This window comes from Lissotriton vulgaris, unplaced genomic scaffold (assembly GCF_964263255.1).
Source record: "Lissotriton vulgaris unplaced genomic scaffold, aLisVul1.2 SCAFFOLD_972, whole genome shotgun sequence".
NCBI classification, from domain to species: domain Eukaryota; kingdom Metazoa; phylum Chordata; class Amphibia; order Caudata; family Salamandridae; genus Lissotriton; species Lissotriton vulgaris.
The window spans coordinates 114,913-126,179 of record NW_028254165.1 but is presented as its reverse complement, the minus strand read 5'-3'; the positions used below and the strand labels follow the sequence as shown (position 1 = coordinate 126,179).

At 49.2% G+C, this 11,267-nt stretch overlaps 1 pseudogene across 1 annotated transcript in view; it reads left to right on the top strand.

Moving 5' to 3' along the window:
• The first annotated feature begins 496 nt into the window (after positions 1 to 496).
• LOC147659657 (protein SLFN14 pseudogene) overlaps positions 497 to 11,267 on the top strand; it is a 113,521-nt pseudogene continuing 102,750 nt past the window's right edge. Inside the window, exon 1 of the transcript XR_015307190.1 lies at positions 497 to 639. The product of XR_015307190.1 is annotated as a protein SLFN14 pseudogene (transcript). The remainder of the gene's footprint in view (positions 640 to 11,267) is intronic.

Below are 11,267 nucleotides of genomic sequence, written 5' to 3'. Positions count from 1 at the left end.
TTCACTCCAATGCGTGAAATTTCGGACAAAAGGCGTCCTTGGAAGAAACCTTAACAGACAAGAGGTCCAAATTACAGGCAGTAACTGAAATGTACGGAGGGTTGGTCACCATAACACACTGCAGCAGCAGCACCTCTGTAACATTCCCAGGAGAAGAGGGTGTCATAACCCCCCCGCCCTTTCCTGCCCGGGTTCTGCTGGGGGGATTTGGGGGGTGGAGTGGCCCCCACTAAGGCCCCAGTCCAGCCACGCCCCCTCCCTTTGAGGAGGGGGAGCCGAACCAAGGGCCATTAAGTCCTTGGAAGAGCGAGTGTACTCTCTTTCAGTTTCGTTTCATCTCCGTCTCTGCGCCTGGGGCGGGACGTCCTCCTTTCTATTCGAAACGTTGGCGGGAGAACCCTGTCCTGATGCCTGTAGAAGAGCAAGAGAGAACGAGAATACTTACTAAGCGAGATGTTTCTAAGTTAGAGAGCAGAGGGCGCAGATACCCAAAGTACACGAGGAAACATTCTTTTCTCCGTCTGCCGCGATACTGTACGTGGCGCACGACAGAAGGATGACAGCCCAGGAGCCCTCTCCTCCCGGGGCGGCGATGAGCCCGCAGCCCATGGATTGGAACTTCTCTTACAAGGAAGACCGGTGAGTACAAAAGCGAAGGGCACTGCCTCGGCTTCTGTTCGACATTATAGTGGCCGTAATCTGATGTTTCAGACATCTCCACCATTCTCTGTCTGCCCTTCTGCTTTTCTAATGCCTCTATCCATAATTTCTTTGCCCATTTTTCTTTTTTCTCCTTGCTGTCTTTATCCAGTTTATAATTTCCTCACTTTCAACTGTAAATTGTAATCATTGTTTACTTTATTGTTTTTTTTTTTTTTTTTGATTTATAAAATTTTTTTATTGAAAAATAAAAGTGGCATATACATTGGCAATTGTACACAGTACATTTGTGTTATCTATATTTCTTGGCTTGTTGCAGAAGAGGAGAAAGGAAAAAGAAAAGGGGGGGGGGGGTTTATAACGCGTTTATATATATGGTCAAAGGACGCACCGCGAGATCTCCGAGAAGTGCAGGGGCAAACCACTGCCGCAAAATCAATTGTAACCGAACTAAATACCTCGCTTTGTCAGCTTCCAATGCTGTAAAGGAGATCCCTCCAGCGTTTGGACGGCTTGATTCTGCCTGCCTGGCACACAGGCGTGTTTACTCCTCCTGAGTGGCTCGACTGCATGGATATCGGGGAGCCTGACTTTTATTTTGCCTCTAACTTCAGGGTGATTTAATTGTATACACAGAGGTCCAGGCCAGGAAGTCCCTGAATATATGTCAGGTCCGGTGTGACCTCGGGGGTGCACCAAGCATTGTGTACAGAAGAGTACTGTCCCTTTCCTGGGCACAGAGTGGGCGTGACTGCATAGTATGTTTCAGAACTATCAATAGTGTAGCCAGTCCTTTTGAGCCATGTCTCCAGGAGGGAGGCCTGTTGCCCCATCCATGTAAGGTTCTGCTATTATGTGTATGCCCAGAATGTGGTGTTGATATTAAGAGTATGTATGGAGTGAGTGTTTTGTGTAGTATGTGTAGCCAGACCAGGGGCGTAGCTAGAGCTTGTGGCGCCCGGGGCTATCCCTCAGGTTGCCGCCCCTGGCATCCGCAGCCCTGTGATTGTATTAGCTTAAGTCTCGGACTCGAATTTTGAATCTCACCTCACTGTCAAATTTCGGGCCCAAAAATTTCTCACATGTATCATTTGAATGCTAGTTTTACATTGGTCTATTAACTAGTGCAAGTACGTGTTAACTATCTGAACTCACAGTTGTAGAGGGCTGCGCACAGCCACTCGCTTAATTATACTGGTGTGATTTTTTTTTAATACTTTAAAATATTTGTCAACCTGTCGGACAGTGTGTCGCACAGGCTCTCCTGAGGCTTGCCCAGCAATCATGCTATTATGCACATGCTCACTATAGCGGCTGGAGTCCTAAAGTCAGCTGACACTATGAATTTATGGTATAGGCCTGAGGCAATTGAGATCTGTGTTAGGGGCCCTCACACCCTGTTATTGTCTGAGCCCAGGTCCCATGTGGGACAGAGAGAGCAGCATGGATTTTAGTGATTCTTCTCTCCTGGTTTATTATTTGAGCTCTCTTCAAACAGCCGCAATGCCACATGTTCACAGACCGGTGCTTTCATCGAGTGCGTTGTGACTGTCACTCGAGACAGACTACTTTGGCACACACCTGGATCTGAAGGTGGGGTGTTGGATTTAGGGGGCTTTCGACACTTGCTGTGCTTTAGGCTTTAAACAGCAATACCGGATGGATTGAATACCCGACTGTAGACCAAGCTGCTTCTGAGCCAAGGGCAGAAAACAATATGTCAATCTTTGTTTGAAGTGTCGTCTGGTGTATTTACACTTGGTGTATAACTTGTCTGTCGCTGTGCGACACTAGAGATCTAGAGATATGTATGCCAGTTCATCAGGGCAGGCTCTGGTGATGCTCATGCCACTACTACTCTGAATGCGTCATGTGCATCATTATCTACTTGCCAACAGTCACTATGATACAAGGATTGCTTCTGTGTGTATACAGAACATGTGGAGAGTTATTTATTGGCGCCCCACCACTGACCTCTTTCTCTGTAGATACCTTTACTACAACCCTCCAACAGTGCAACTTCATCTCTTCGTAGCCCCTCCCCCTCATGACCTTCTCCTCAAACTCCCTCACTACCACCCTCCACCAGTGCCCCTCATCTCTCTGTATCTACCACCATCCCCCCCCCATGACCTCCTCCTCGGATTCCCTCCCTGTCACCCTCCAACACAGCCCTTCATCTCTCCAAAGCCTCATGACCTCGTCCTCTGATTCCCTCACTACCACCTTCCAACAGCACCTCTCCTCTCTCCAAAGGCCCTCCTCCTCATGACCTCCTCCTTGGATTCCCTCATTGCCACCACCAGTGCCCCTCATCGCCCATTGCCCAGCCACCCCATGACCGCCTCCTTGGATTCCCTCATTGCTACCCTCCACCAGGGCCCCTCATCGCTCCATTTCCCAGCCCCGCATGACCCTCTCCTTGGATTCCCTCACTGCCACCCTCCACCAGTGCCCTTCATCGCTCCGTAGCCCAGCCCCTCCATGGCCTCCTCCTTGGATTCCCTCACTGCCACCCTCTAAGAGTGGCCCTCATCACTCCATAGCCTTTCCCCCTGATGACCTCCTCCTCGGATACCCTAATTGCACCCTCCAACAGTGTCATTCATCTCTCCGTAGCCCCTCTCTCATATTTGATTTCATTTGTTGTGTAGCGCTACTCATAGTGTAGGGTGTCACTGTACTTTACATCATGCACACATTATGCAGAGACAATGAATTATACAAGTATGTAAATCAGCCTATAGGTAATGTCACATAAGCCAAAGAAGATTACAAGATGTAGGAATCACATGTCATCCATACTGGTGGGCAATATGTTTTAAGAAGGTTTGGTCTGGAGAAGCACAAACACAGGATTGAAAGTATACCCCAGTGTTTGCGGGGTGGTTGGCTTTACTGATTAAAATGTATATCTACCAAAACAAACTCTTTATAGCAACATTAGAGTAATGAAAGAGTAGGGAAATTTTAACTATATTGAAACACACAAAAAAGTTCTAAGTATACCATTCAGGTTTATATGCAGCTCTTTGATGTCAGTTTATAGGTCACTATCCTGTTTTAGGATTGTAACTTCTGTACTGCAAGTAACCCACTGAGCTATCCATATCCACATAAAATACAGTTTATCTGAACAATAGCCACTCATTCCCTTACCTCTGTTCAAACGCTGTGCCACAGCCGGATCTGATAAACAGCTGAATGGGTCAGCCTGACGTCACTGCGAGGGCTGAATTCTGGCCTTGCACTTAAATTCACCATTCTATATAATTTAAGACATCCATCGACTCCGGTCTGCACTCTGCAGAGGTGTAAGCAAGCAGTGGTTAATTTGTAAAAAAATAAGTGGCCGGGGCTCTCGTCAGGAGGCAGCTATGCTCCGCCCATTTCTTCTGCTAGCGCTGCCTAAAACAGAACCAACTACTAACCAAGAAAGTGGGGGGGGGGGGCGTAATGGCCAATGCTGCTGACTTCGGCACTGGGGAACCAGCGTCTTGTGGTTCTGGGCAAATCACTTAATCTCCCCCGTAACCGAATGTGTCCTTAACTGGTGCTCATGAAAAGCACCAGTGTTGATGTTTAAGTGCTAGAACTGAGCACGAGCATCTACTGGTTCACATTAAGCACTGCTGCTAGGCCTCATCTCCTGTAGAAGGGATCAAGGGGTCCCAAACGTATGTTTGCCCTTTTGCACCACATTGATGAGATGTTGCTTGGGTCCATGTGTAGGCTAAACATATGCCACTCCGTGTGACTCTTAGAATGGCTAAGCTGAATGAAATGTTTGAATATTTATGTCCTCATTTAGAAAAAATGTTTAGAGTGGGAAGGAGACTGATTTGCATATGGTCAGCACTCTTCTGCAATAGCACAGACAGCATAAGAACATGGAATAAAACTTGTCTAGAATAATTTGTAGGGATTCAGATTAACTCCAGAATTGCCACCTTGTGTTCATAATTCGTTTTAAGTAAATATATTTCTTCAATTAGAGTGTGATTGTGGTAATTTTTTCCCAGTTTCCCGAATTTGCACTTTTTAGTTTGAGCAGGATTGATTGTAACATCATGTGGTAAACAAGGGTGTACACATTAAATAAAGTGAGTGTACAGTCTTCCACCTGTGAATGTTATTTGGGTAAAGGCAGGGAATTTCCCCTACCCACCCTCTCAAGTCCCCTTTCCTCTTGGCAGAGCTTCCTAATTATCTGGAGCATCTTCCGAATAGGAACCACATGTTTCACATGTTGCTTATAAAAACAATACCTGGTCCTGCCTACCCACCAGGGTAGGAAACGTGGGCCATTCACCCATCTACAATTCTTGGGGAATTCCGTGTGTCTTATTTTTGGCAGTACTATTGAGTTAACTGTGTAATGCTTGGTCTGTCAGAATGTGAAGTCTTTTCACAAGGCACGATTGTAGCGAAGGGTAAGAGGCCTTGGAAGTGGAGGTAATAGCTAGATTGCTTAGTGACAGGATTATGCTGGAAGGAGGGGGGCATGGGCCGGTGCACTGCAGGGCCAACCGGACGTTTTAACTTAATTAACCGCAGACTTCATGTGGAGCCCAGCGGGAGCCGGGGCTACCATGCCGGTGACCGTCAGGTCATGCCACCCACGATCCACCAAAAAGAAACTGCATTGGTAATGGAAATGGCTTATTAAACTTTGGCTTACTTACGGTTACTGCCCTGGTTATTTTCGATAGGCGGCCGATGCCAGGCGCCTGCAGCTGCTGCCAGCACTACGATGTCCTCGGAGCCAGGCTAAACGACTCAACCGAGTACTGTCTCAACCGCTGGTAACTCGTGGTGGGTACCGCCTCAACCGAGTACTGTCTCAACCTCTGGTAACTCGTGGCGGGTACCGATTGTGAGAAGTTGGCCTGGTATATAATGCTCACTAATTCTTAGTGATCACTTTGTACCATGCCAAGCAACCCTTATGATGATGGTTGTAATTCAACCTTGTAGACCAGTTATCCTAGTGGTAACGTGGACAAAGCAGTCTTAGGCTAAACTCTGAAAGGCATGTGAAGCCAGCTGTTATACCATACACAACCCCCTTGAATACCAAATGAAAGGGACAACACACAGATATATATTGAAAATATATATTGATTTATTAACTATAAAATCCCCTGGACTCTTTATGAGCACAGAAGCACAAGCGTTAAATCACAAGACAGTTTAAAATACACAAAAGTTGCACAATATGGATGAGCCCTAGGGGCCACCTAAACCATATACTAAGAAAGTGGTATAAGAGATACCAAGAGGAAAGTGAAGAGGCCTAGGGCCTTGGGAATCGCTGGAGCTATTCGAGACTAGCAGTGACTAAGTCGGGAGAGGCCCACGGGACTCGGGTGCAGTGTTCAAAGTGCACGCACTTTCCAATACAAAGTCTATGGTGCGTAAAAAGTACAAAGTTAGAAAGTTAGGAACCTTCCGAGTGACCTACGGAGTTAAAACTTTAGACACAGGCCCTTGAGATGTGTACCAGTGCAGGAGCACCGGCGGAGCTGAGTTACCTCACCCACAGGAAGCGGGTGCACAGGGTCGAAGTAGTGTCGGGTTTCGTCACGCTGGTCGATGGTGCTTGGAGCTGAAGATGCTGCAGGCGGCTCGATGAGAAGAGTTCCGGTGGATCCAAGGGTGGATCTGAAGATGTGAAGACCTGAAAGCAGAGGGGACAGTGTTCAAAGTCACTAGCCAGTGACTACCGTGGAACCAGATTGGAACCAGGCGATGTCGGGTGCAAACAGGCGTTGTCGGGTAGCTTCTTTCTGCAGCCACGTGGATACCCGGGGTCGAGGACGTCCAGGAGTCGGTCACGAGCTGTCCCACGTAGGCTTCTCGCTGTTGGCGGTGTCGGCGACCTGATCGGAGCAAACAGGCCTTGGCAAATGCAAGCCACGCAGAAGTTGAAAGATGCTGTTCACTCGGACCAGTAAGGTCAGAGCGGGTGCTCCTTTTTACAGGAGCTTGGGTAGGTCTGGAGCAACCAGACCTGCTGTATAAATCTTCGGGTTCGTCGCCAAGATGGCCGCTGTCCACGTGGCTAGTGGCCGGGATGGCGCGTCGAGTGGCACAATGCAAAAGGGCCCCACGCAGATCGTGGAGATGCTGGAGGGCTGATCTTCGGTGCAAGGGCTGCTTGGTGGTGGGGGTTCTCAGTCCCCAAAGCACAACGTCGAGGATGCCTCAGAAGCTGCGCAGTCAGCTTTTCGAGTGTCTTCCAAGAGGTCCGGTCCCACGTCACTCGGTGCCTCCACGGGTCCCTTCTTTGCAGGGACTGTGGATCGGGCTCTGAGAGGTCTGGGAGTCTGGTTCTTGTCGGGCTCTGGGCTCGGGCTCCGGCGGGAGGCGGCGGCAAAGCAGACGTCGAGTTGCTGGTTGGTACCTGTGTTCACAGGGTGGCCACTCCTAGGCCACAAGGGAGATTCTCTTCAGTCTTCTGTGCAGCAGAATGTCGAAGTCCAGTCTTCTTCTTAGTTTTAAGTTGATTCAGGATGATCTGCTGTGCAATGGCACTGCTCCCACTCTTATTCCCAATCTGAGGGGTGGATCACCTACTAGGTCCCTCCTCTGGGAGGAACCAGGAAGGGGGGCGGTTACACCCCCTTTCCTTTGTCCAGCTCCGCGCCAGGCCTGGGTCTGGAAAGTCCCAGGACCGGTTTGGACTGGCCTATGCACGGGGACACCTTGTGTGCCCCGGGCATGTCTGATTCTATTCAGCCCTGTCCTACCCAATACACAAAACCCTGTCTGGGGTGGTGCTCGCACCTCCCCAGGCAGGAAACCCTTTGTCCAGGCCACCATCTGCCGAGTTTCGGTCAGCAGCAGGAGGCCAGACTCGTGTCTGTGGTGGCAGCATCCATTTTGTGATGCTGAGGCTCTGTTTAACTTTAACCGGGGTTAAGGCTACACACATGTCGTGTCCCTCTAGAAGGGTGGAATGCTATCCCCGTCGCCAGAATTGGCGAGGGGATAGTATTCCAATTCGTATGACACCTTACTCGACATGTTTTGATAAAGCCAAACCAAAGATAGCATTTAACCACGAGGATTATAATGCACTTAAGAGTATATGGTATGGCAATATCCCGGAACAGCTTAGGGAGTGGTTCCCGGCAGCTGCAGACAGGCTCAGCTCATGCTAGAGCACCACCTCACATATTTCCAAGCACTCTGCCTCCAGGATTGATGAGGCCTTCCATAGGAGTGGCTGATAGGAACATATGTGTCCAGTTTAGGGTTAGGCACAGGCATACTGTACCTAAGTAAGAGGTGGTTACACCGACTTACCCCAGCTGAGTGATCAGCCAGTTGTGTCAAATATGGAGGCCAGGCCAGGGGTGGCATAATACATGCTGCAGCCCCTGGTAGGCCTTGGATACACCTATGCCCTGGGTACCTAAGGTACACTACTACAGGGGCTCACAAGGTGAACCAGTTCCAATTCGTAATGCACCTAGAGTGCATTGGCAGTAATTTAGAGAGAGAACAGCAGGCTGTGGGTCTGATTAGCAGGCCCACAGCCACATTAAGTCAGAAACCAGTGAAGCAAAAAGCAAAAATTTGGGGTGACCATAGGATAGCAGACCCTACTCTCCTACATAACCCCCCCCCCAAACGCAGGGACATTAGACTAACCTTGACCAGTTATGTCTTCATGTTCTAAGTGGAAGTACCTGGAGAGACCATCTGCGTTGCCATGGTCAGTCCCTGGGCGGTGCTCCACTGTAAAGTCCATCCCCTGTAGGGAAATGGACCACCTGAGTAGTTTGGGGTTTTCACCCTTCATCTGATTAAGCCATAGGAGGGGCTTATGGTCGGTCTGAATCTTGAAGTGAGTACCAAACAAGTATGGTCTCAACTTCTTCAGGGCCCACACCACAGCAAAGGCCTCCCTCTCTATAGCTGACCAACGTTTCTCTCTGGGGGTCAGCCTTCTGCTAATGAAAGAAATGGGCTGGTCCTGGCCATCTACATTAAGCTGAGAAAGCACTGCTCCCACTCCCAACTCAGAAGCATCTGTTTGGACAATGAACTCTCTTGAGTAGTCAGGACTCTTCAGGATAGGTGCAGAGCACATGGCCTTTTTCAGGTCATCAAATGCCTTTTGACAGATTTCTGTCCACTGAACCTTTTTGGGCATCTTCTTAGATGTCAGATCATTAAGAGGAGTCACAATGGACCCGTAGTTCTTAACAAACTTCCTGTAGTACCCAGTCAGTCCCAAGAAAGCTCTGACCTGAGTCTGGGTAGTTGGAGGGGACCAGTCCTTGATGGTCTGGATCTTACTCTCCAGTGGTTGAACTTGGCCTCCACCTACAAGGTGGCCCAGGTATACAACCTTGCTCTGCCCTATCTGGCACTTTGTTGCCTTGATAGTGAGGCCTGCCTTCTGCAGAGCCTCAAGCACTTCCTTCAGGTGGACCAGGTGATCCTCCCAGGTGGAGCTAAAGACAGCAATATCGTCCAGATAAGCTGCACAAAAGTCATCCAACCCAGTGAGGACTTGATTCACCAACCTTTGGAAGGTGGCAGGTGCATTTTTCAAACCAAAGGGCATCACCACAAACTGATAATGCCCACTAGGGGTAGAAAATGCTGTTTTGGCTTTAGACTCCTCAGCTAACCTGATTTGCCAGTAGCCAGCTGTCAAGTCAAATGTGCTCAAATATTTGGCAGAAGCCAACTTGTCAATGAGCTCATCTGCCCTTGGAATAGGGTGTGCATCTGTCCTGGTGACAGCATTGAGTCCTCTGTAATCCACACAGAACCTCATCTCTCTCTTGCCATCTTTGGTGTGAGGTTTGGGGACCAGAACCACTGGGCTAGCCCAGGGGCTCTCTGAAGGCTCAATGACACCTAATTCCAGCATCTTTTGCACCTCAGTCTTTATACAGTCCCTGACGTGGTCAGGTTGTCTGTAAATCCTGCTCTTTACAGGAAGACTGTCACCAGTGTCCACCACATGGGTACACCAGTTAGTCTGACTGGGTGTCAATGAGAACATATGCCTGTATGCCTGTAGAACTTGTCTGCAGTCATGTTGCTGATGTTCAGTGAGGCTGCCACCTAAGGCCACACCATCAACTGAGCCATCCTCAGGGTTTTGAGTGAGCAGGTCTGGGAGAGGGTCACTCTCTTCCTCCTGTCCCTCATCTGTAGCCATGAGCAAGCCCATGTCTGCCCTGCTGACATATGCCTTCAATCTGTTTACATGGAGCACCCTGTGGGGGCTCCTGGGAGTTCCTAGGTCTACCAAGTAGGTAACCTCTCCCTTCTTCTCCAGAATTGTATGGGGTCCAGACCATTTGTCTTGGAGTGCTGCTGGGGCCACTGGCTCCAACACCCATACCTTCTGTCCAGGCTGAAATTCAACAAGGACAGCCTTTTGGTCATGCCAAGCTTTTTGTAATTCTTGGCTAGCCTCAAGGTTTTTGGATGCCTTTTCCATGTACTCTGCCATCCTGGAGCGGAGACCAAGTACATGGTCCACTATGTCTTGCTTAGGCTTTTTGAGAGGTAACTCCCATCCTTCCTTCACTAGACATAGGGGTCCTCTTACAGGGTGCCCAAACAACAATTCAAAGGGGCTGAAGCCAACCCCCTTTTGAAGGACCTCTCTGTAAGCGAACAAAAGGCAGGGCAGCAGGATGTCCCATCTTCGCCTGAGCTTTTCAGGTAATCCTTTAATCATGCCCTTTAGGGTCTTGTTAAATCTCTCAACAAGCCCATTGCATTGTGGGTGATAAGGAGTGGTGAACTTGTAGTTGACACCACATTCCTTCCACATAGCTGTCAAATATCCAGACATGAAGTTGGCACCTCTATCTGATATTACCTCCTTAGGAAACCCCACTCTGGAGAAAACTCCAAGTAAGGCCCTGGCCACAACAGGAGCTGTTGTGGTCCTAAGTGGAATTGCCTCTGGGTACCTGGTGGCATGATCCACTACCACCAGTATGAATCTGTGCCCAGATGCTGTAGGGGGATCCATTGGACCAACAATATCAATCCCCACTCTTTCAAAGGGAACCCCCACCACAGGTAGTGGTATCAGGGGGGCCTTTGTTGTTCCACCTGCTTTACCACTGGCTTGGCAGGTTTCACAGGAGCGACAAAACTCCTTGGTGTCTTCAGACATGTGAGGCCAGTGAAAGTGAGGGACAAGCCTGTCCCAGGTCTTGTTCTGGCCTAGGTGTCCTGCTAAAGGAATATCATGGGCCAAGGTGAGTAGGAAGCCCCTAAATTGCAGAGGTATAACCAACCTCCTGGTAGCACCAGGCTTGGGGTCTCTAGCCTCTGAATAAAGGAGTCCATCGTCCCAATATACTTTATGGGCACCTTGAGCATTCCCAGCAGCCTCAGCAGCAGCCTGCTGTCTGAGGGGTTCAAGAGAAGGACAGGTTAACTGAGCCTGCCCCAAGTCTGCCCTAGAAGGTCCCCCTGTCCCCAGAAACTCAACCTGATCAGGCTCAAGTTCTTCAGAGACAGTTCCTTCAGGGGTCTCAAGATCAGTTTCCTGTGAAGCCTGATCCTCACTTGTAGGCAGTTGGGAAGGCACAGCCTTAACCCTCCTGTTCTTTCTC